We start from the raw sequence: 26987 nt of genomic DNA, 5'->3' as shown, positions 1-26987 counted from the left end.
ACAACACTTATCACATCCTTCTCCTGCACCTTTACCACCTGTAACAACCACACTACAAATGAATACTATCTGCAGAACAAGTACTTCTCCATTAGCCTGACATTTTCCAACATCATATAAAGAAAAGTTGATGGGTCTGGTTTTCTTCCAGGTACTCAAAGAAGAATGCTATTGCCTTCTTTCTCATACACACAAGTGGAATGTACATTTATTTTTAGATGGGTCCCATCTCCTCTAAGAAGATATGTTTGAAATAATGAGCTCTTGTAAAAAACAGGCAGTGATGGCACTACAGGAGAACCCAGACAGGCTGGGTTGGGCTCCTGGCGTACGCACGGACGGCTGAGCACAGACACAGACTATTTGTCTGGCACTGGCCTAGGTCCAGGGCCATGCTGCGGGCGTGTGGTACACAGTGCTGGTCAGCTTGACGAACGGTAAGACTCTCCTTTCACAGGACAATACTCTGAGGTAGGAAAATCAGACAGTTGCTGTGTGTTCCCTGCTACCTGTGTGTTCCACAGGTGACCTGACTAACATGTTGATGCTTTTTGATGTTTCCAAGCTTCTAGGCAGACTGTGGGACACCTGGGTTGTTGCAAATAAAAACCAGATTTAAAGTCTGTTCTACTTCTCTGTGGTTCTAAATCACAAACAATACATGAGGCAATTTAAGGTCCCAATTCAATCTCGGTAGATTGCACTAAAAAACCACAAGCAGGGAGCCTGTGCTCGCTACCAGAACATCCCTGTGGTTTCAGGCCACGGCGCTGCTGGAAGGGGTGGCCTGCCACGCTCCCACCGCCTCCTTCATGTCAGTCCCAACAGCTGTGCGGTGGCAAGGTGAACTGAAAGAACACCTCAGTCAACTTGTTGGACCTACGGAAACAAACCTCGCTGATTATTTCAGCTAGATTAGCAAATCAGTCTGACTGACCCTGCAGCCCCATGACTGCTACTCAAAACAAAATGGAGAAAAAGGGTTGGAAATACAAGGCAGGATCAGGCCACTCCTTCAGCAGCACCCTGCAGCCAGAACAGCTTACACTGCGAGATGGCTGGGTTGGTTTCAGCCTATTATCATATTCAGTCGTGGCCTAGTAATTTCCGACAGAGGAGGGAAGAATGGAAACGATTAATGGAAATCTACAGCGATATTTTCATTTTATACCAAAAGCAGACATCAACAAACACCTTTTACAACTTCCCTCTCCTAAATGGAAGGCGTTCGCCTCTTCTCAGGGCACTCTCGGAGCACGCGTGGCCACACGAGAGCGAGCGCGTGCAGCGGGCCTATGGTTACAGCTGCTGCGCAGCACCGGGGTAGGCCCGATGAGATCCTTCAAACAACTGCTGGCAGGCAGCTGCAGCAGCCGCTAAGTATTATTTTCTAACTGCAGCAGTTTAATTATCTGCTGACATTAGTCATATTTAATCAAGAAAGCAAAATAGTTTGCCTTAATGCCAAAACGTCAGTAGTATTTTGCAAAAGATGGTGCGCGCAGTAGGTACGCACTCGGCTGAAGAGCTTAAAGCTGCATGCTATTGACTTAATTTATACTGTTCATGTCAACAGTTGGAGAGAATAAGATTTTATCTTTCATTGTATCACGAAAAGCACACAAATACATATAAAAAACAGTGTATCTCAATCACTTCTCCTTTGAAAGTGCAGAAATTAACATTTAAGAGTTCAGCTATTCATTACTGCCATGGGTTCAAGTCACTGCCTACAGTATTCCAACCTGCAGGTTCAGCCAGCAAAATTCATGGCACTTGCTTTTTCAGACACCGATAACGTTTCATGAAAATTTCATGAAGCTTTAACAAGGAGACACAATGTAATTATTAAACTGATTGAACCACAGACTTTGTTCTCCTACTGCATGTCCATCGTCATTTCTAATCATGAAGCTGGAACACTTCTTAAGTATTTGAATATTTATTATCCTATGCTAAGTACTAATTAAAATAACTTCTTCAGTGAAAAGAGTTGCTCTTTTCCTGAATTAGTTTCAGCATTATTTGCTGCTGTGAAGAGAACTTTAAGAATGTCCTGCTAAGCTTCCCTGTAACTCACTGATTCCATTGTTAGTATACGCTGGGGACTTAAAAAACATTAAACTAGTTATACAAATGGAAACAAAACACCCTTTGAGTTCTATTGACAACTTAACCTTTAGAATTTGGATGAAATCCCAATTCTCAAGAGAAAGGAAAAAAGGGTACTGAATGAAACTATTATATAGAACACTGTTATGGGATTTTTTTAATGTATACAACGGCATTAATGCATTTGTTTACTTGATGGATGCCTGTAGCACTCTCATTTTAAGAGCTACTTTAATGATTCTTTTAAAACCATGTTTATCTTATTTTGGGAAAAAATGTAATAATCTGAAGATAAAATATTCCTTTTGAGAAAAACATGACATTTTCTGATTCATGAAGTTACAGAAATTGTTAAGTCACAGAATGAAAAATAATTACTGTCCTCCACTTGAGTTAGTGGGCTGTAATGAGGTTTTGTTGTGAACGCCTCTATTTACCAAGGGAAAAGCCATGTCGAAAGTGACCATATTTATCAACAGTCAGGGTTTACATACATGAAATATAAAATGGTGCTGTCTTGTAACAAGAAAGGGAGAAGCAGCCCAATCTAATAAATATTCTTTTACTACCAAGCTGGCATTTCTAGACAAGCTGTAATTATTTTAACATATTCTGCATTCCAGTAAAAATAAACAAACAAACAAGAAACCTCCCTTCAACTATGAAGAATCCCCTTTACAGGGAAATAATCCAAATCTTCCCCGGGCAAAACATAGTAGGACAGACAAACAATCTAGAACAAAATAGGACATAAAATCCCTATGAAGTTATAGAAAAATTATCTTTTAAAGTTGCAGAGGCAGAGAAATGTGTGACACTGCGGAATTCAGTCCCAGAATTCTCTTCTGCAATCTAGATTTTTATTTCATATTTTGCTTTCTGAGTCTTTCAGAAAATGACCATTAATGTTTCCAGGGCATTGTACATGTTGCATGTGCGTGAAAAATGGGATTTTTTTTTCCCCAGTATCAGTGCCCTTTTGATCAAAGAATTAATAGGGCTGAACTCATTGCCATACCGATAAAACTCTGCTATTTGTGCTATTTAACTAACTGTCACGTACTGTTTTGTCTTTGTAATTTGAAAAATAACTTCATAAGCTTTGGATCATTGCAATAAATTCAAGCACATTTTTATAAAAGGTTTTTGTTACACAAATAAATTACTTTCCACTCCAAAAGCAGGCACATCTGCAATCCTGCCTACCTTCTGGTTTTGGTATCATACAGGGACCAACCTTTCTAAAAAAGACAACAAAATGGTATTACCGCAGTCTCTAGAATTTCTTTCCACAAATGCACAGCAGTTGTTCTAACTTTTTCCTATGACAAGCTCTCTTTTTCCAGTTCTGCTTGGTCAGAGTTTCCAAATGATAACATGAATTGGCTTGAGGAATATATTTCCCAAACAGATGATTCTCCTTCACTGGAAACCGAGCACTCTGCCTCAAAACACACACACTGTGCAAAGCAGTTCCTGGTACTACAGCTCTCATTCAGGGGCCATTCTCATAACCTCAGCTTTCAGGTCAGTACATTTATTAAGCTCCAAAAAAAGTCAAAATAGCTTCTGCTCTCTGAACTTTACAGGCAGCAATCTTTATATTTTAATACAAATGCCAGTGGCTACAGCACAACAGACATGCAGAGCCAAGCTAGATCCTAAAACGTATTGTCCCTTTTTCCTCAAAGCCCCAAATCCCTAATTCATCAGACCAAGATTTGCATCTTATCAGTACAACATAAGAAATTTAAAATAATGTTTAGGCAACAAGCCTCATTCACTGTATCACAGGTATAAACTACTCAGGTGAATAAAATTACTTTGGATGTACATTTATCTACCACAATAGTGGCTATGAGGTAGCTAGAATTATTTAAAATTTCAAGTGCCTCAAATCTCTCAGTATTTCAGAAAATAATTTTTTACATTATTGAAAAATTGTCAGGAACACCTTTGTGACTGTTAACTGTAAGTGCTGACGTTTTATCAACTTGCCAGTGATGCAACGCATCACACTGTATTTTGCAGATTCATTTAAAGAAAGAAGCGGACACTGAAAAAAGGGCAGCTCGCATTACAAGATCGACTGCTGCGTGTGGAAGCAAATCTTCTACTGATTTCACTGGGAGTGATGCTTGTACAAGGAGCACGGAATCGCTTAGTGGGTTAAGAAAGAATCAGTGGTGCTTCATGCTATTTATCTAACCACCAAATTCTGGTTTTGGGTCCCTGCTCTCCTTTCAGTGTTATACAGTGTACAGTAAGAAGCATTCTTTCAAACCCGTATGTCTGAAGCTAAAGAAACACTTCTAAGCTTCTTTTGTAACGAGTAATTATGTATGTAAGGATGTGGACATGTGGTGCCTTGGAAGAGCTGTGCCACCCAAGCGGCTCGCAGGACCCTGCCCTCCACACCATGTCTGTACTAACTAGCCTGCCGGTCAGCGGTAACTACACACAGGTGATGTTCTTGCAAATGACAATCTCAGCCAGAGAGGTGGAGGGTCTGTGGATGTTTAAAAAACAATCAACTAACCCAGCTCCCCCCCAGCCCCAACCCCACAAATCCCAGACTTTTAGATCTCATTCATACAGTGGAAAAAAAGTTAGACTCTGGACAATATGGGCAGAGAACAAGGCTATCAGGATGCCTTTGACACTTCCTCCATAAAATAAATTCAATGGGAGACAAATCTGCTTCATTTAAACTAAAACTGAGACGCCCATGAACTTCAATGGATCAGGACTTCACCCTACTTCCTCTACTTGGACCCCTTTTATCACTACTGAGAATACAGTAAGGACAAAAGACTACTCATGATAAACATAATTTTTAACAGAGAGAGGGGAGAGCAGAATGTTGCCCTCTTCGTAAGTCCTCCTAAGGTGAGGAAAAGGAAAGCAATCAACCAAGACTAACTGATGTATGCCAAGGAAAACAGAGCATAGTTCTCTTCTCTTCCCTGTAGAGTAAGAAGGAATCCATCAGGGCTCCCAATATTCAAAAAACACCCTACCTCTTAGGACCTGAAGAAACATCCGCCAGATTCTATGAAAATAATGACAAAAGTCTGTCTCTCATCAACATCTTCTCTACTATTCCACATTACCCATTCAGGGGGTTCCCTCAGAACATGTGAAAATTTCCAAGGGTTCAATCTCTTACATGGCATACGCACACAAGAAAAGTCCCACCACTTCTTCCAGTGAACTGACTCACAGGAAGCAAATTAAAATTGGCCAGACTTCCGGTAGCATCTGTGGGTTTACATGTCTCTATTACTCCCTTGCTTTTAACTTTGAAGGTCAGCTTAGAATATTAAAAGAGTTTAATAAAGGAATTGCTCTTTTCACAGTCAGCACTGGTTATCCACTGCCTCCTGCGCGCACAGCTTTAACTCATGGGTTATGTGCTGCAGGGTCCTCAGTACCTCACTCCACTAAACAAAAACAGGATTAGCTTAGACATCGCTTTTTCAGGAGCTTCTTACAAAACTTGGACTTCCAAAATATTGGTTCCAGCTCTTCAGAAAGTTTCAGTACACAAGGGTCAGAAGGTATCCTATTTCAATTTTTTTTTTTTTTATGATACGTGGTGGAGGTGATTAGCCAGCAGATGAATTTTTCTTGGACCCTATTGCTACCTTCCATAGGATGAGGTGATCAGTCCCCATGGAAGAAAAGGCAGTACAAATAACCATGTTAATCACTAGAGCTCAGAAAGCTGGCCTTTTACAATCTCAAACTACTGTGTATCCAGGAAATCCTGCCAGACAGTCACTGTTTGCAAATGGTTGGGAAATGTGAGTGTTTGCCACGAAAAACAGATGAGAAGCAGGATCTGGTTAAAAGACCAAGTCTCTGCCCAAACAAATCCTTTCCAAAATAAAGAAACAATGTCTGGTAGCTGACAGTTGACCTCAGCTGAGGAAGGGTGACAGTTCTGCACTGGTGCTCTCTTTACATAATTTTAGAATTTTAAAACAAGGCCAGAATTTGAAATAAGATTCAGCTGAACATAAGGAATTGGTGTCAATTCTGATACTGTAGTAACATTCCGATCAAATGTAGTCTATTTGAAAGGAAATCTGGCTTTTAAAAATGTAAGAACAAACATGGACAAGCAAGGCTTCCCTCAGGCTGACAATAACGTACACAAATATCAGACATTTAACAACACAGGTGCAACCCACCGATTTACAATGGGGCGCACTGTTCAATTCTACATGCAGGTCTGCACTTTTTTTGAGGATTGCCGGTACAAGTATGAGAAGCTGTGTACATTTCAAAGGAACACAGCGTGCTGTACTTAAATAGAATAACGCTGTGATATCGAAGCAGCACGTATCCTCTACATTGTTAGCGGTTCAGACACAGGCCCTAAGTCTATCTATTTAGTAACAAAAAAGAGAGTGACTGACCAGGTGATGTTTAACCTACACATTAAACCTGACTAACAAATATAATTTCAGGACAGAGGGAAGAGAAAGAGGCTTGCTATCCTCAGAAAAAGTGTGACTTTTTTTTTAAAATGTAACAGAATGCTGTACCATAGCTATGAGAAATGCTGACACTGATTGAAAAAACATTTTTAAAGCAGTGTCATAGAATGCTGTAAAATTTCCTAATAAGACATTTAAAATCTGGTATCTAAAACCAGATCTTTAAAACCTAGCAGGAATGAAGTAATTTAGGCCAGCTTCTTACGTGGAAAACAGTCTGCCTGAGTCTCAATTGGACTTCTTATTAAATAAATGCAGAATTATTTCACAGAAGCATAGAACATCCTGAGTTGGAAGGGACCCATGAGGATCATCAAGCCCAACTCTTGACTCCACGCAGGGCAACGTACAAGGTAAAGCAGGTATCGGGAAGTCACCCCAACGCTTCTGGAACGACAGGCTCGGGGACTTGTCCGCCTCCCTGGGGAGCTTGTTTGACCACTCTCTCAGTGTGGACCTTTTTCCCGTATCCAGTTCCAAGCCATCCCGTGCTATCAGGGCACCAGGGAGAAGAGAGCAGCACCTCCCTGCCTGCTGCCCCGGAGGGGGCTGCGGGGGGCAAGGAGCTCAGCTGCCCCTCAGCCTCCTCTTGTCCAGGCTGCACAAACCCAGGACCTCAGCTGTGTCTGCTGAAATGGTGCCCTCCATTCCTTTCACCACCTTTGTTGCCCTCCTTTACAATTTCACATTGTAAATATTTTTGATAGGCTGTGTTTTATTGAGTTCAAAGCCTTAAAATCCTTTACGGTCTTTAAAAAAAAAAAGGCAAAGAATTTGTAATATCCACATTCAATGAAATAGTAAATAAAAATTAACTCTTGACCCAAAATAAACTACTAGGAGGCAAAAGAAACTTTATGAGAATGCCAATTAAGATATGACCTGCAGGGAGCTCTGTCATGTTGAAGATTTGTGGTGTTCTATTGGTGTACTGAGTTCAGAAGAGAGGAATAAAGTAATTCTATTTTAAAATGTGTCTGATAAAATTTAACCATGTGTCAGCACTTTCATGACTTACAGTAATCAGATTATTACCTGACTAAGAGGTAAGAGCCATCATCCTGTATTTTTGTTTTCAGTTCAGCTTCTATCAGCCGAAACAAAATCCGAGTGTTTTTCTCTGGGTGCAGCTGACTTGTGACCATCGGGTCAGACACATCAGACACGTGCTCCCAAAGCCACGGCTGCATGGCTGAGGAGGTCCGAGGGTACTGACACTACGCTCCTTGACGCAGGCAGCTTTGTGGCGGTGTCTCTGCTCTCACATCACGAAGCCAGGGCAGGGAAGCGACGGAAGCCATTTCCTTCTCTCATCAACCAGGGGTCACACCAGACCAAGAGCAGTGGGAGGCCGCTCACCAGCCCCTTATCTCCATTAGCAAAACCAGCAGCAGGAACGAAGGCCTCACAGAGGAGCAGCTCTGCCCCTGCCAGGGAAGGCACCGAGGAACGCTGGACAAGAGGCGCAATATGAGCCACCTGCGGGCCAGCCTGGAGGCCTCTGCCAACGGAACCACCAAAAAGGAGGGGAAAAAACACATTCTACGCTTCACTTTTAAAATCTGCTCGTCTCACTCATCTACTGGGTCCGACCGACTGTACACACTTTATTTTTTACATTCCAATGTCACAGTATCTTCCAATATCAAAGATAATATTGTGCTGTTATTTCCATTGAAGTCAGTGTCAGTACTTACGCTAATTCCCGTTACACAGACTGTATGGTACAATACAATCTTACATACTGATTTGTTGACATGAAATATATAAACAAAGCCAGACAAGCAAAGGAAAGAAACTACAATTGCTGTTTTTTTCTCATGGCAGCTAATTGTGTGCTGCTGCCACAAATGCCTGACCCAGGGCAAGTGCGAAGCCATCGATCTTGCCTGGACCTTCCCAACTCTAAGACATGAGGGTCTCAATAAATGAGCTGAGACAAATAACAACTTAATATTTCCATATGGTTTCCGTTCCCCCGGAGCTTTTCTGTATGCTCTCTGGAAACAATGGAATAATACTCGAAGTACGAACATGCTAGACACGAACAGACAAACCCCCACAATATTACATGCCACGCCATTTTTTACAGACACCATCTTCAAAAACAGACAAGTGCATGTTTTTCTACCAAAGCTGAACATATGGAGAAACAAAAAACAAACCAGACTTTTCTTCACATTCAATCTGAAATGAACATTTCATGTAACAGCTTCTGCTGGGAACCCCTAGCCTTAATAAACGTTCTGCAGGTCACCCCGTTACAGAGCTCAGCTTTGAAAGATGCAGCTGAAAAATACGAGACTGTTTTGTGCCTGTAATTTACAGCACAGTTATGTCACCCACGCTTAAATGTTATCTTAAATAAGGAATTTTTAAGTATACAGTTGCCTGACACAAATCAGACAGATGATGAATTCCTCTTTTATTTTACTAGAGACACATTTGGAATCTCACAGCTGGAGGAAAACTACAGATCCAATCATTGTTTCTCAGGCAATCTCTCATAACTAGGAACGGGACTGCACAGACGAGGAAAGTTTACAAGCTTATCCACAGGACCAGCACCGCTCACCAAAGGGCACCGCAGAAACTCCAATGAGAAGATGGTATTGCTGTCTTCAGAAAAAGTTCAATAGTGTGCAGCGAGGTATGAGAACAGACGAGAGGAGATGAAGTAAGGCACCTAGATGTTTATTAAACGTGAACAGTTCATCTTGTGCAGTGACCGAATCAACAAGCCAGGGGAATAACAGGCAAGAGTCTAACTAAAAGACAGCTTTAGCTGTGAAAATAAAGGTTGTGCAGGCAAATAAAAACTGGATCCAACAAAGCAGCAGGGAACTTCATAGAAAAAAATTAGGTTAATGGGCCTGGTTACCGTAAACATGAATGACAAAAGAGAGGGCAAGAAAAGATGGGTTGAGAAGTCACAGTTGTTCGGACACTAAATTGCTTGCAAGCTATACACAAGTTTCAAATCCCCCTGATCTTTTTCATGTAGAATGCACATCTGGCTTCTATTTCTAAAAAAGTGAGTTGCTAACCATTCAGTTTGTATTAAAAAAAGGCTTAAAAGGCCAGCAAGCATCTCCGCAGAGTAATCAGCTGAAGATCAGTAAGAGGTATTCACTACACCTTGCAGCAAAGAAAATTGAACTTAAGTGAGTTCTGCATGGCCATAAATGCGTAACTCACTCACTGCTGTATTTGTATTTGTATTTCGCAGCAGGCAGTTAGCCTGCTAAGTCCACCGAGCACCAAGCACTGCCTAAGCAGAGGGGACCCTCTGCGTGCCTCGCTCCTCCAAGGACTAATTCCGGAAGGGGCATCCTACTACAAAATCCCAACAACAGAATGATGCCTTTGGTAGAAAGAAACACACTTCAGATTTCAGTCCAACCGTGCAGCTGCAGCTCTGTGATCAGAGAAATAATGGTGGTTATTCCCAGAACAAGTGATTTTCACAGATGTTCCTAAAAGACACAGTTGTGGTAACACACGACGTTCTCTCTGTATCTTGTGCGACAGAAGTCCCTTTCTTTCTGGCAGCTGTGATGTACCTAAAAGCAAGACTCTCTGTCATACATGCCTGTTCACGTCTTCAAAACTAAACCCACTTCCACCGTCTCACCTAGCATCAGCAGAAAGGAATGGGGGGAGGAGGGAGCTGAGGCAAACTCCTACAACAAAGCACCTTCCCCACAGCAAGAGTAGGAGAGCAGTCTCCAGCAGTTACAGAAATCAATTAATTATCCCCTATGTTACGGAGCACTGGCTTACCTTTGCCTGTCTGTGAGCCGCTCTATGAACAATTCCTGATGAATACTTACACATCTCTCATCTTTCTACAAAGCAAAAATCCCTCCAGATAGGGATCAGCTGTTTTCTCTCAGGTGCCAAACGCTGTGCACTTTAATCCAACACTGCAACTGATTTCAGTCAGTATTTCGCTTAGTGAGAGCCAAAACCACCAACTCTTATTAACTCAAAAAACACAAAAACTTAAAACTTAACTTAAAAACACAAAAAGTGTTTCAAATGAGAAAAATCTCACATTCTCCCTCTTCAAGAAAAGCCTTAAAAGGCATTTGTATTCATTTACATCACTAGCATAGCCTCTAACACTGCAAGAATCACAAAACACCACATTGTATTTCAGTAGAGATGCATTTAATGAGTCCTGAGAATCAGCCCTCCTACAAATGGGCTAGAAATGAGTAAACTATTCGAACATTCTGTAAGTTCAGGTCACAAGCAGAATTGTTTAAAGTGGGTAGGTGTCTTTGAAAAGGGATCTTTTTTGCACTCCGACTTAAGGCATTTAAATGAAAAATATTCTTCATGGATATATCTTTCTCTCTGACACAGAAAAAGAAATTATTCGTATCTTAGCAGTTCCATTTTTTACTAACCTCATGAAAAATATTCTGAAGATTTTTAGCAACAACGGTATTATTCAATACCAAAAAGCACCCGGGCACCACATGCCATGACAGCTCATGGAAGGTAAGTCATTTATCAACTCTGGATTTAAAATTGTAGTCCTTTTAATGGCATCATTAGCCTCAGTACCTGAGGTTTGACCGCATATAGAAAAGAATGGCCAAAGCAGCTGTGTGAACTGAAGAACAAGTATGTATGCCTTGCTTATGCTTAAAGTGATCATCATCTTGCTTTAGATTATTTTAAGCAGATAAGCATTAAGTGAAAGTAGAATTAGCTTAATAATGCTAACAGATTAAGGATTAAAATACAGCCTGGTCATTACACCAATTACAAATGTCATGTCAACACAAAAAGCTACTAACTATCTCACCAAGATGACATGACACAAAGAAATGGATCTGTTAAAGATGACTCAAAACTACGAAGTAAAAAATAAGGGATCTTATCCACTGATTTCAGTGACAGTTCTACAAAGATCCTGTACGTCTGTTACAATGATAAATAATATTCCCCTTCATAGCATTTTCCAATTAAATACCTCTGGGACTCAGCCATGTTCAACCAGCTCCGGATCCCGGTTAGTATTAGTCTCCTGGCTTACCAAGAAAAAAGTATGGAAATAGAGACCGAATGTTGCATTTGGCCATCGTGCAGTGATGGACTGGAATGGAATGCTGATCAGCTAGCTCTCAGTCCTGTTTCAACCACTGGAAACCAATATACTGAAATATATCAGAGATTTTTCCGCATTGGACTAACAATCCATTACAAAATACATTAAAAGACAGTCTTGTCATCAGCTACTTCTGCTGATTTAAAATGTTTGCTATTAATCTTCATTACAACTCACTTTTTAAAAAAAATTCCAAAGACATTAAAGACAAAACTCTTTATATCAAATAGTGAAAAACGATACTTGTATTGCAAACTTTGTGCATGCAGATTGCATTAAAACACATAGGCACTTTTTTAAAAAAAAAAAACCTCTTTTGGAATAAAACTTTTGCATATGATCTTCCTTTCAAAGCAATTCACCATACACTTTAACAAATCTACATATGGTTTGCATTGTGTGTTTCTTTTTTAATATTCATTAAAGCAAAACTTTTCCCTGTAAACTCCAAATTGTCTTAGAATTAAACAAAATTGGCAGGCTTTTTACCTTTATTTTGAAATATCTGTATTTAAAAGCTTTATACTACAGTGATCTTACCGGGATTTTAAGTTGAAATAAAATAAATGTTTTTTAAAATGAGAATTCAGTACAAGGGAAGAGTTTGCAGGATTTATTTAGGTCTAGCAGAGATGATCTGGCAGGTCAAGACTCTTGCATATCCCATCTGCAATTATACTATCAAAGGAATATTCATTCAGATGACTCAAAGGAACGAGCCATTTGTAAACTGCAATCTCTCAGCAGTTAACTTTTTTTTTAAGCTGTGGTTTATGTAAAATTTCACATATCAAATAAAATTTTGAAGACTGGCATGGCTTTGTCTCAAAGTCCCTAAAGGTAAAACACCAAAAGCAGCCTTTTCAACTCTGCTTTTTTGTAAAAAGGCTGGACACTGAGCAACTAGAAAACATTTCCCCTCTGCGCGTAATCTAAAACGCTGTCTAAAAAGGCAGCCAACAAGCCGCAGCGCCGACAGGCACAGTCAGGACAAATGTCACGGCTGTAGCGGGTGGAGTTTTTGCAGCGATACGCTCTTTCCGTATGGCCCCAAGAGGAATTTTTTTCTTCCCTGCTGTCCCCAGTACAGTCATCAAGAAAAAAATACCACTTCAAAGCAGCCAAAATTATGAGAAAATCTCTGTTCTGCAATCAAAAGCCCAAAAGCAATTCTGGAGGTGGGGACCAGGATGCCCGAGAGCTGAGCTGGTACCAGCGAAGCACATCGTTGGCAGCTGCAAACTATCAACTGTGCGCGAATCGTTTTGTGCAATGAGTCTGCAAGGCTGCCAACCAAGGGGCACGGCTCCCCACTTGGATCTGCATCACAGCTTCTCCGCGCACCTCCTCAGAGGCAGAGCCCTCAGCCACGCGGATCAGACTAGTTTCTGACGGGTCTGCACTCCGCAAGCACTGCTTAAATATCTTCACAATAATCTTTCACGAAGTATTTTATTTATCTGGAGAAGCAAAAACTGAACTTCACCTATTTTCAACACAGCCATTTCATCACAGGTTTTAGGGAGTTCATTTTGCATTTGTCAGAGGGCAAAAGCACGAGGACAAACGAAGATTTTTAATGTGACTTTTCTTAGGATGCATCCCAGTTAGATTTCTAAGCTTCCTTCCACTGTCACGGGCATTACAACACGAGGGTCTAATCTGTAACAGCACTTGTGTCAGGAGAATAATTTTTCCCCAAACGCACCGTGACAGCGAAGCCTGCTGCCCCAGGGACACCGAGCGGCGACCAGTGTGCCGGAGCGGGGCACACCAGGCAGGTGCGCGACTGGCACCGAAGCACCGACGCCGCGCCACGCGGGCAGCGCTGGGACTGCGCACGCCTAGGAACCGCCATCCTCCTGCCGCCTGCGCTGCGGGACCTGGCTTGCAACACTCCACTTTCCTTCAGCACGCAGCCACTCTGCTTTTTAAAGTGCAAGCTGCCCTTGGGTATTTCCAGCCTACAGAAAGGCCGGAATAACAGATCTGTGCGCAAACCTGGGAGGAATCTGCCTTTAGTATTCATCATTGCTGTAGCAAAAAAGAGCCATGCTTAGTAACGTGATTATTAACACGTGTTTTTTTTCAGGCTACTAAAATTAACTGGAACATTTTATCCATTAATTGTGTAATTCCATTTTAAAAAAATCTCAAACTCATACAGGCCAGGAGGAACTTCCAACTCAGATTTCCCCACGCGGTGTTTCTCCTGTTTGAGAGGCGCTCGCAGTCAGAACCCGCTCCCGCCACGGCGCAGCGGCAGTACCGAGCACTGCACGGGTAGCACCCTTCCGCGGAGCTCAGACTGCATGTTCCCGAAATACACGCTGCTGTGATGAACCTGCTTTCATCTGAGGCTTCCATACGTGTAGGTGGTTTTTTTTTTTTGGTTGTTTGTTTTTTTTTTTAACAAGCTCATCTTAAATTGTTCTTCACACGAGGTTCAGATAATATGAGGAAAACAGAAAAACTGTAATATTCCCTCAGTATCTAACAAAGAGTTACTTCCAGTTTGCTTTATACCTTTATAAATTAAATTGCAGGTATTAATATGCATTTCTTTTTCAGTCTGTCTTCTTTACAGCTTCCTGGTTTTTTTCTAGAAAAATGAATCAGACATTTGTTTCTCCAAGATAAAAATACTGAAAATATTGTTCTAGTAGAGGCCATCGTGACAGAGAAGACAACATCCTCAGTGCAAAGGCATGGTTTTAGTACAGCAAATCAGACAGTACCCTAGAACCGCTCAAATACAAACACAGGTCTGTGCCTATGGGAAAAGTAGCACAAAGTGGAAACTGACAGTGCTCCTGTGTCTTAATTGCAACCCCATTTGTTTTATATGCAGGCTTATGCTTTTTCCCCCATCTTTTAATGTACTACTCTGTTACAAGAAAGACCTGCAATCATAGCTAAAAAAAACAAACAAACAAAAAGGCACGTCAAAACCTCAAAATTTAATGGATGTTCTGAGTAAGTATTTGACTATAAATAGACTGCAGCAAATACTGGAATCAATTACAATGCCTAAGTTTTGGCAATTATTTGATGAGAAAATCAACACAAGAGTCTCCATACGATAAGCTAGTGGGTCTCTTTAGTCTGAGGTGTTTTTTAAAAAGCAGACCATCAGGTGTGAATAGGATGGCTCCTTTTACCCTAGAGCACGCAAGAGCTGCTTTTGCTATGCTCTATCATATCAAGTACTTTGTCTATCCTAAAATAAGAATGCTGTTCTTACAAAGAGAAATACTCCAAGGAAAAAACAGTACATTTGTTGTCTGTATACTTGTTGTGTTTATGTGTTCCACCTCTGAAAAAACATCCACTGGAAATCTGAGGAATAAGAAACTCCACAGAAGTGGAATTGAATCCGGCCAGGGATATAAAAAGCAACAAGAAAAGCTTCTATAGGTATGTAGGGGACAAAAGAAAGTCCAAGGAGAATGCAGGCCCCCTCCGGAAGGAAACCGGTGTCCTGGTTACCCGGGACATAGAGAAGGCTGAGGTACTCAATGACTTTTTTGCCTCAGTCTTCACCGACAAGGGCTCTTGTCTCACCACGCAAGCTGTGGAAGGCACAAGCAGGGATGTGAGGATGAAGAACTGCCCACTGTAGTGGGAGAGCAGGTTTGGGAACATCTGAGGAACTTAAAGGTGCACAAGTCCCCGGGACCTGATGAGATCCATCCGCGGGTCCTGAGGGAACTGGCGGATGAAGTTGCCAAGCCACTGGCCATTGTATTTGAGAAGTCGTGGCGGTCTGGTGAGGTCCCCGATGACTGGAAGAGAGGGAACATAACCCCCATTTTTAAAAAGGGGAACAAGGAGGACCTGGGCAACTACAGGCCAGTCAGCCTCACCTCTGTGCCTGGCAAGGTCATGCAGCAGATTCTCCTGGAAACCATGCTAAGGCACATGGAGAGCAAGGAGGTGGTTGGTGACAGCCAACATGGCTTCACCAAGGGCACATGGTGCCTGCCCAATTTGGTGGCCTTTTATGACGGGGTAACAGCATCGGTGGACAAGGGACAAGCAACTGATGTCATCTACCTGGACTTGTGCAAGGCTTTTGACACTGTCCCGCATGACATCCTTCTCTCTAAACTAGAGAGACATGGTTTGATGGACGGACCACTCGGTGGATAAGGAGTTGGCTGGATGGCCGCACTCAGAGAGTGGTGGTCAACGGCTCGATGTCCAAGTGGAGACCGGTCACCAGTGGCGTCCCTCAGGGGTCCGTGTTGGGCCCGGCCCTGTTCAACATCTCTGTCGTCGACATGCACAGTGGGATAGAGTGCACCCTCAGCAAGTTCGCCGATGACACCAAGCTGTGTGGTGCCATCGACACGCTGGAGGGGACGGATGCCATCCAGAGGGACCTTGACAGGCTGGAGAGGTGGGCCCGTGCCAACCTCATGAAGTTCAGCCAGCCCAAGTGCAAGGTCCTGCACACGGGTCATGGCAATCCCAGGCACAAATCCAGGCTGGGCAGAGAATGGATTGAGAGCAGCCCTCACGAGAAGGACTTGGGAGTGCTGGTGGACGAGAAGCTCAACATGAACCGGCAATGCGCCCTTGCAGCCCACTAGGCCAACCGCATCCTGGGCTGCACCAAGAGAAGCGTGGCCAGCAGGCCAAGGGAGGGGATTCTCCCCCTCTGCTCTGCTCCTGTGAGACCCCATCTGGTTCCTTCATTAAAGGAACGGCTGTCAAAAATGATAGCAGGTATCTCCTCTGCAGCACGAAGGGACAGTAAGAACCACAGGCACTACCACCGTCCTGCTAGCAGGCTGCCAGGTCATTAGACGAGCTCTAGATTGCATATACACACATTTAGTCACTATTAAAATCTGGCCCACAGTTTTTGCATTAACTTCGTATCACATCAAATCCTCATTTTTGACATGTGCCTATGCAATTACATCACACACATTTGCAAAAAAATATTTTTTTTCTTACCTCTGAAGGCAAAAGCAGTTACATTTCTGTTTAAATACAAACAGTAGAATGAGCAGCATGACAGACGTTAACTAGGAAAATGTAGTGTCAAAATAAAATGTGAAATAAAAAACCTTTTGTTAAGAACTCCCACATTAAATTCTGCTCTTGAAACACAAAAATGTTGACCTTTTACTACATTCCCCAGAAAGCTCCACAGCGATGGCCAGGCAGCACGGGCTGTCCCCGTCCCCAGCTGTGGAACCACAGCCAGGCAGGAGGCTGCGGCACAGCCCGTCTACACAGCGTGACCTCCTACCTGGCTCTAAACAAAATCACGCAGAACGGACATTAAGATTAGAAAAGCTACTGTAGTCCAGCCTGTCCAACCAAGCAGGCAATCCAAAGCCCTTCTCCAGTGGTAACTACTTTCTTTCCTGAAGCTTTTGAAAATACTGTATTTGGAGAAAATTCTGAAAACAACATTTGCATTTGCACCTTAATGCGTACAAAAGGTTGCTTAGGCAAACAAATGACACAAAACAGCTTGATTTTGTTCTTTTTTTCTCCCTTCCCTTTTAAAAAAGGAGATTTGAAACCCACATCCCCCAAACAACTCATCAGGGGATGAGAAAGAGAGACAACGAGAGACTCTGAAAACACGGTATGTGAATCTAAAACTCCAGTTGGGCAAGCTGCCTTCCTCTCACAGCGGTGGAGTCCGCTCCTACAAAAAGTTCTGTTCCACCTCCAAACGTCTGGGGTGTTGCTGCAGTCTGCACAAACGATAATTAGTTCTTTTACCAGCCCACAGGAGAAGGATATGAAAGAGCAACCTGCAGTCCTCTCCAGGGATTTTGAACGCCTGCTGCTGGCAGAACGGTGGAGAATCACCAATGCCAGTTCTACCACGTTCTGTTGGCTGACGTCCCAGCCGCCCATGGAAACACAAGCTTTGTATCTCCTCGGAACGGTAACACTGCAAAAGGATGTAAGCTTACATCATCAGAAAAAACTTCCACAGAGCAAAAATTTAGTGTTTATTCTGGTGCACTGTCTGCTTCAATACACAGAAATGTTTCACGGACAAGAACAGACACTGATCCGTTCTCAATGCACAGGCCCTGCGTTACCGGTGTCGCTGTATAGATACTTGTGAGTCTTGTGCTAGTGCCTCAATCTTCAACATGCTGTTCACATGAAGCACTAGAAAGTGTGAAAACTTATTCTTCTAGTGCTACGCATCGCAAATGCAGGCAGAGAGATGATGTGATTTCCTAAGGGTCACACTGCAGCACAACAGGAACCGCACTGCTCTTTCCTTCACCCAGGTCAGCTTCCCAACGACTCGCGCTTCCTTCTCCTCTGCAGCTGTACGCGGGGGCTTCACAGCCAAGGTGAAGCCGAAGAAAACATGTCAATCAAGAAGTTTTGAGAACTTCCTAAAAAAACCAACCAAACAAACAAAAAAACACACCACACAGAATTTAAGTCTGCTAATGGCCTTTAAGAATCTCACACAACCAGAAATCTCACAGTTCAAATACAATTTCTGATTTTGGAAACACAACACACTTTAATACAACCTTTAAGAATTTCTTGACAGAAGACTGTTACTTCTTTTTGTGATGCTTGCACCATTGCTTACCAATCAGTCACTGAAAAATAGGAACATAGAACATTTAATAAAAACATCAGCGGTAGATAGACTAGGAAAATTGATCCCAGGTAGGAAAAAAGGATTACTTGTGGTATAGGGGAAAACTCAGATGTACCGTGGAAGTGTCCTTCTATTCACAAACCTGAAGCACTGTCAGAATATCGAACCCAAAAAGGATTAGGGACAGATCAATACCCAGTGCACAAAAAGGAGCATTCTGACCAAGAAAAGAGTGAGGGGCCGGCAGATGTTGCAGGGGACGCAGGCAGGCACAGAAGTCTCTGTAGGAAAGGCTGTCCCTGGCCCCACAGCTCTGCCGTGGCCGTGCCCAGGCCGTGACTGCCCACCGCTACCAGCCCTGCGCAAGTGCCAGACAGCCAACTCCTCTTCACAGCCCCCCTTAAGTTGCAGTCATTTGTGGTGACACGCCAAGCAAATAATTCAGTGTTAACACAATACATTCTGTTCAGTTCTCTACGCAAGCCTGTATCTGTCTCTTCCCTGTAGCTTCAGTCACATCTGCCTTAAAAATAGCCACAGGTAGGGAATACCGCGGTGCCACACAATGTTCCCAAGTTTTACGCTCTTGAAGAGTTCCTACAACAGTCACAGACATTACCATTCACACTAGGTCTGGACTTTGATTTAGTCAATGTAAAAAAATTCCTCCTCCAAAAAACCCCACCCCACCTCCATATCACGCCCCCTCCCCTAAAATGAAGGGGAAAATGTCACAAGTCTGTATGTTGAAATCCAGCCCACATGATATTTCCTTTGGGTTTAATTGCTTCCATTCAATTTGTATCTGCTAGTCACGCCAGGCCCCCTGAGCACTAGAAGCGCTCTTACAAAGAAGCTCTTGTCCCATAATAACCTCCTCAATCAAAGAGACGGAGCTATGTGTAAAGCCAATGTTCAGCTCCATCCAAAGTATCCAAACAGGAAACAAGTCAAAGCCCAACCACCAACCCCTCCAACAGGATCCGAAGGAGCGAAGAGTAAAAAGGGAAAGGACAGACTCTACAGATTCTGCATTGTCAAACCTGTTTGAAGTCGGACATTTCTGCCCTGATAAGACCCCACCTGGAGTACTGTGTCCAGTTCTGGAGCCCCCAACACAAGAAGGACATGGACCTGTTGGAGAGGGTCCAGAGGAGGCCACGCAGATGCTGAGAGGGCTGGAGCAGCTCTGCTGTGAGGCCAGGCTGGGAGAGCTGGGGCTGTTCAGCCTGGAGAAGAGGAGGCTCCGGGGAGACCTGAGAGCGGTCTGCCGGTGCCTGAAGGGGGCTGCAGGAAAGGTGGGGAGAGACTCTTCAGCAGGGCCTGGTGTGACAGGATGAGGGGTGATGGTTTTAAAATAGAGGGAGGTAGATTTAGATTGGATATTAGGAAAATTTTTTTTACAATAAGGGTTGTAGAACCCTGGCACAGGTTGCCCAGAGAGGCGGTGGATGCCCCATCCCTGGAAACGTTCAAGGCCAGGCTGGATGAGGCTCTGAGCACCCTGATCTGGTTGGGGATGTCCCTGCTCTTTGCAGGGGGGTTGGACTAGATGACCTTTGAAGGTCCCTTCCAACTCTAACCATTCTATGATTCTATGTTCATCAACTTAAGAAGCATACAGCTCTGCATACTGTCGTTTACCAATTATGGGGTAAAGATCGCCAGGCAGACCATCTTCAAAATGTTGGCTATAGCAGCTCACAAAACCTATAAAAATAAACCTACTATTCATTTTTCTTTCTTTGAGCAACGCAAACCCTTAGTGAAGACAATACCCTTTCAGACGGTTCCAGAAAAACCGTATGGTTTTCATGGTAGCGTTCTTAATTAACACCTCTAACTACTCTATATTTATCTTTCTAAAAATATGATAATTTATATTCTTTTCTAATGGTTAATGCATAAAGCAATTGTATTTTCAGCTCCTGTACTGACAGTTTTCATCCACTAATGCACAAATACTCCTGGACTTTGGGATTAACACTAATGGACTAATTTAAGACAAATTTCATTAAACCAATGCAATTCTCTGCATGCACATTATTCATTTATTAGCTTAAAATCAACATTTATTAGCTCCTATCAACACAACAGTGTGTACAGCAGGTCACAGACTTCCTTAAATCACTTAGAAGTGCACACATCCAAATTTTGTGCAACTTTTGTGTCTAGACAGTGGACACATCTCCTTAAAGGTAACTCTTCTTGGTAACGCTCCCAGGGTCAGCAGAGTCTCGCCCAAAGCTTTATTCACTGGCACTTTACAGCCAAGTAAAAAACGTAGCTTGTATCCTAACTCAGAAAAGCCGGTAAGAGAGGGAATTGGATCACATCCTGTAAACCAAATGTGTCCTCAAAGCAAGGTTATTCCAGATCTGCCTTAGGCCTGAGATTTTATAGAGCACCACATTTTAAGCACCACATTAACCACCAAACTTTATTAAGCACTACAGGTGACGTTAGTTTTGATTCTGAGAAAATAGCTTATTGATCATGAAAAGACACCATCTTGGACCAGAAAATAATTGTTAGCTTTCATCAGAAACTCTGTAGCCGTTCCCTCTACCACATTCAGAGGAAAAAAAGCAGCTCAGATATCCTTGGTGGGTTTTTTAAGAGGGACTCCAATGTCAACAGAAAAATCAGCTCAATTTTTCTTTTCAGCTATGCTTTACAAATTTATATCAAAAGAAGTTATTTGTCTATCCAGGTGAAAATTTCCTCCAGTGAATCAGTCTGATTTTAAAGTAATCTATTCCAAATATTTACAATTGGCAATAGGAAGAAAACCTTTTAATTTCCACAAAGTTAAACAGACATATGAATGACGGTTTTTTCACTTCACTGTAAATTGTAAGCTTAGGCCTGGCAGATCCTACTGTGAGTAGTCGAAGCAGCCTTCACTGAACAGCCCATTTACAGCCAGCGTCAGTAAACACGACCCCTCGCTCTGGCTCAGCACATTTGTGGGGTCAGTCTACAGCACGGCAGCCTAAGCCACCACGTTCTGCTCGTCCCACCAGCTCTCTTAAGACAAGATCCAAGAGAGAGACCTACCGGACGTGAAGATGCGGCCCAGCTCTGAACAGGACCATCCAAAGACCCTAGAAATAGTTTTCCACATATCACAGGATTTCTGCTCTAAGGCCTTTGTTGTAACTAAACTTGCGTGCTTGACACATCCACGTGCCTTTGGCAACAAACACAGTTACGTCTAAAAAGTCTATTACTCCAAAAGCAAGAACTTAAGTTCATCAACCAAAACGTGGTCCATTATAATGTTAAATTAAAAACACTTCTGACCTTCTGATTTGTAAAAATCCATGTATTAAATTACAAAGCTCTTTCCATAAACTACTAGGCCACCTGGTGTTTCATCATTTAGTTTGAAAGTACGAAGTTTTAGAACACCAGGAACCAGCTGCCCAGAGAAGCTTCAGATACCCCATCCCTGGAAACGTTCAAGGCCGGGTTGGCCAAGGCTCTGAGCACCCTGATCTGGTTGGGGATGGCCCTGCTCCTTGCAGGGGGCTTGGGCTGGATGGCCTGGAAAGGTCCCTTCCCACCCGAACCGTTCTGTGATTCTACAGAAATTAATCTCAAGATATTATTTCTAAACTACTGTCAGCAAATGAATGCATAAACTTGTTCTTAACTGTCGTATTTAAAAATATAATTTGGGTAAAATAATTATCCTAATCCAACAATTATTAACATGTAAGCTCCAGAAAAATACAAAGAGCAGATACAGCCTGAAACCTTCTGTTAAATGGAAAGATGTTCAGTTCACCAAATTCAGTAGGAAGTCAGTGAAAATTAAAAGCACTCCGCACTTCATAAGCTCCATTCTGTTGCGAATGAAGACATAGTCTACATTTTAAGTTGCACAGATTTTACAAAGCAGATAATTTTAAGTCCTTACTGAGTTAAAGATACGCAACATCGAATACAGGCGAAACCTTTTTCATACACAAAATGTGAATTTTGGCTTGATCACAAGAAAACACATGGTTTTGCCTCACTTCTCCTGAAAAATAGGTCAGCAAGAATACTCAATTAAAAGCAACTGAGCTTCAAAGATGATGCAAAATGCAAATTTTAACCAATGAAACAGTTCAGCCAGACAATTCACTGTTAAGAGAAAGAACTAATTACACCTGCTTCGCTACCAACTTTGTTACTCACAGCAGTGAGACCTACCCAGGCTTGCACTTTGTGTATAACAAGTTGATCACATTTATTGCCCATTCATTCTGCATACCACTTTAATTGCCCTTATCACTGTTTTACTCCATGTACTTACTCCTTTGCACTGACAGAAGCACAAAGAAATTAAATTGCTACAGTCAAACTTTTTTCTCTTTTTCTGTGGAGACCATTGCAGGTCTGTTTTCAGTTCAGTCCACTACTTTAAGTTAATCTATTAAACCTTTCAAATCAACAAAAGAAATAAGAATAAAAATTAAAATAAATAAATTAAAAATTCCATGTTGGTACTGTTGTACTTAAGAGCTAATCATAGAGAATTTTCTTAGGCAGTATATATATTCTGTTTAATGCACTTGTAAAAGAGCCATCTAAAACAGAAGATTAACAAACATTAAAAAAAAAATTTAAAAACAGTGTAGGCTTTCCACCGATCACATGAACTTCATTGTTTGCTCTGTCCGAACATTCCTATCAAGTCACATGTTTATATCAAGCTGAATACAATAATGAGAACTTACTCATTATTTAATGGAACATATCCATAAGAAAAATTATTATACATCAAACAAGTTCCTAAAAACTACCAGAAAACTGCATTTCCTTCACATAATATTTAAAAAAAAATTAATTTTGTATGCAGATTATTATGAAATAGTTACTGCCATAGTTTGTCAGTGTTTATTATTTACTACATTTCCCAAGTATGGTAATTAAATTAAGCTCATGCAGACGTATCGGTGCACACATATTAAATTGAGAAACTTTTAAAGCTACGATGGCTGGAGTGTGAGTTCTGACTGGAGTCAGAGGCACGCAATTCCCAGGAAGCAGAGCAGCCCACCAAGCACGTATCAGCAAGAACGCGGCGTGGCGCCGACGGCTTTCACTAGTACGTCCCAATAACAGCAGGTTTTAATAAAACTTACTAAATGCCCTTGTGATTACCAATTCTACTGAATCACTCTCGTGATTCCACTGTACTTTAAGATTTACACAGCTCATTTTGGGAGCATATTCAAATTCACACAGATAACTCTCCCCTACCAGAAATTTAGACAACATTTTGTACCGAAACAAAACAATTATTCCTGAATAACGTATAAGGTCAACTTCTGAAATTCTTATTCTGTCTGCAATTGGGCAAAAATTCTATCAAGGCTTGATTTTTGCAGTAAACTAACTAGCAAACTAAATTAACTGTTTTGAAAGACAACTTTGAAATTCCTTCGTTTTTCTTGCTGGTACATAGTACCACAGATTAGTAAATCAAGCGAGTAAAACAATTTATTTCTAATCCCAAAATTCTGTCTCCTATTTCTGTATATTTCATATTTTCATCTGTAGGAATTAAGTGACCTAGCCGCGCACATCGAGGAGCTGATCCCCTCTCCTGTCCGATGGCACCAGGGGTCCCTTACAAAGCCCAGGTTTTGCCAAGATGAGATCTGGCCCCATCTCGGAATCAAGAGGCTGAAACTACTCCATACATCACGTTGATCTCGGGAAGATAAAAACCAATTCTCATTTGCACAGAAGTTAGGGAAGTTCTCTGGATTTACCACATCCTCATTACAACACCACTTGAACCACAGACTGAGTTAAAGTAGCCATCGGACAGATGTCTAACGCTGTCCGTCACAGCCTGCACACTCAGTTTTGATGTGCACATTCCAATCTCATAACTTCCCAAGCTTCTCTAAAATGAGCTACACAGGTGAGCTAAGGTTGGCTTTCCACCGATTAAACTCTGGTACCGTATCACGGCTCTCCTGGCCGTTAGGAGCTCTTCAGTGCACTCACCCAGTCCGATAAAGGTCGTTAGCAGGAACACAGCTCCGTACTGCCTTGCGCAGCACAAGTTATCTCCAATAAAGGGAAGCTAGCAAGGGGAGCCGTTCAGGCACTCAGTCCCACCTGAATAACCGCTGCAGACGGGGAACAAACTGGATCCCTTCAGGTGTGGGCCAAGCGCTCCAAAAGCCGTAGGCTTCTGCAAACGTCTGACGCACGACACCAAAACCAGCAAGGACGCACGGCCTCTTCCTTTGCACCATTTTTCTACAAGGACCAAAGAAAGCTACGCTGACAAGCCTCACCTGACGTGGCACGCCTCACATCCACACTAACTGTGGTCATAACCGTGGAACAAAGCTGCAAGAGTGGTGTACAAATACAAAGGTGTCAGCGTTTTCCATGCTTTTATCAGAACTTAATGGAGTAACTATCTCATGCACTGACCATCTCCTCCCCCATTTCTAGCTGTGTAACTACATTCCCGGGGCAGAAAAGTACCTCTGTGATGAGTCCTGTACAGCACCAAACACAACATCAGTACAAAATACTAAAAATCTCTACAGAATTAACACAAATGGCTTCCAGGGAAAGGCTATACTTGGAAACAACGTGAGCACTTCAACTGTCTTAGTATTGTTAGTTTTGTCATTCTCAGGAGAAAAAAAAAAAAAAAAGAAGGATTTTCATAGTATTTACATTATTTTTCTTCTCTTGTTGTCTCGCTGAATACATTCAGTGATATAAAACTGATCATGTGTTAAATCAAGCTTCTCCACCAACAGAAACCAGTAGGAAAAAATCTGAACACGTTGAGTAAATAAAATATTGAAAATAATTAGGTTTCTTTCCCCCTGGGCAGGATTTACTGGCAAATACGTCCTGGTATGGCAAACGTTCACTGTTACATTTTAAAAAACACAGTGTGATAAAGACAACAGCAGCAGTAGCTCCACAAATCTGCTCAGTGCAAACACCCTACTCTCAATATTCTGTTTATCTTCTGGAATGAAATCAGAGTCTGACCAAGAAGCACCATACTTACACTGAGAGAACACTAAAACTGTAGTCTTACTCGGAAATATGAGGCTGTACCACCTAAAAACAAATTGGTGGGAAGTAATACTTGAAAAATTCTTTGTACAGAATATGTGTACACAGCTCCGCATGTGGATCGATACGCAACTGATACTCCCACTTACCAACACAAGAGCTTCGCAAGGCAGCTGGCCTGTCTTTCCAGAAACCCATTTTATCAGAAATAAATCACACTTACATTTTTTTCTGCACATGCACACACAGAAAAATGCTTTAGATAACATTGCTGTAAGTGTGCGTTCGTTTGTCTGATTTCCATCCCCCACTTCTGCGGTTTGGTATTTAATTACAGGGTGGAGTGGTCCCCAGGCTACTTATGTTTCTTCCAGTCACAGCCAGAAAATTTCTGCAGGAACTGACACGCAGAAGCACGACTGCTTCAAGTTATAGCTGGTTCCCTGTCAACAGCATTGTTCATGGAAACTCCCACCACTACTTTTGTTCAGTAACTCTTGAAGATGTGTTTAAATACAACAAATTGCATTCTAAACTTCAACAGAGAATAAAGGCTTTAATAGAACCTAATTTGGCTAGTTACTTTTAATTCTCTTCTCAATTTTCTTTTGATAATGACTATAAACAAATCTTTATCATTAAGCTGGAAAGACATGGCTTTTTTTTCCCCCTTGATTATAGGAAGTGTAACCTTGTATGCCTGGTTTAACCAAATAGGATTTTCAAGCACATCATCTGACTTGAACCATATATATTATTGCACATAGTTTTAAATGTTGCTTTCCATAAATAACCTTAAGTTTCTACAAGAAATTCTATTTTCACTTGAAAAAAGATTTCACCACTTGTACAACATTATAATTCATATGTAATCATTTTATAACTATTACTTCCAATAGCATTGAGGTCTAAAGAAACACATTATAGGTATAAAGAAATCCATTATTCCAATTAAATTTATACAAATGAGAAAAGTTCTGTTGGATAAATAAAACTGGGGAAACAAAACTAAAACTAACTTAGATAACAAATTATATACACAATCAGAATCTTATTTTATATGAAAAAAAGGATGTTGTTAATCAGAATATTACTGTTGACAGGATTTGGGGGGAAAAAAAAAAAGACATTTTGGGTTTCTATCCATGCTTTTTTTTTTACTAAAGGACTTGCATTTTTGGCCTAAGCAACAAGAATCCATCAACTTGGAAAACTCGGTCTCGACGTCACAAATGTGTGACAGGAAGGTGAAAGCACATGGAGAATCCAAAGCCACAAGGCAAAGAAATCACCACAGAATCATGTGAATTAGGCATTTATTCATTTTTCTGAACAGTAAACATTCCCCTTCCCTTCATGCACTGCCTGTATGCCATTTATTACGGCTGAAAACACACAGGCAGTTGAATACGAACTCAAGATCCCGCCCTTCTGGCTGAGAAGGCTGTAGTAAAGGGGTAAATAGTTCACCTAAATGTCGCCCTGGCAATTTAACTCCTGCGACATCCTCAGGTAGGTGCTTCATCAGTAAGTGCTTTATTTCATCAGTAAACATTTTGTCACCGCATATTTACTGGGTTAATACAGT

At 41.8% G+C, this 26987-nt stretch overlaps 1 protein-coding gene across 1 annotated transcript in view; it reads right to left on the bottom strand.

Annotated features, from left to right (window-relative positions):
• The window catches only part of WWTR1 (WW domain containing transcription regulator 1), a 76704-nt gene that overhangs the window by 48007 nt on the left and 1710 nt on the right, over positions 1–26987 (bottom strand). The window lies entirely within an intron of this gene.

This window comes from Chlamydotis macqueenii, chromosome 9 (genome assembly GCF_036417535.1).
Source record: "Chlamydotis macqueenii isolate bChlMac1 chromosome 9, bChlMac1.mat, whole genome shotgun sequence".
Taxonomy (NCBI): domain Eukaryota; kingdom Metazoa; phylum Chordata; class Aves; order Otidiformes; family Otididae; genus Chlamydotis; species Chlamydotis macqueenii.
Note: the sequence above shows the minus strand (reverse complement) of the source record. Positions and strands in the feature narration are given on the sequence as shown.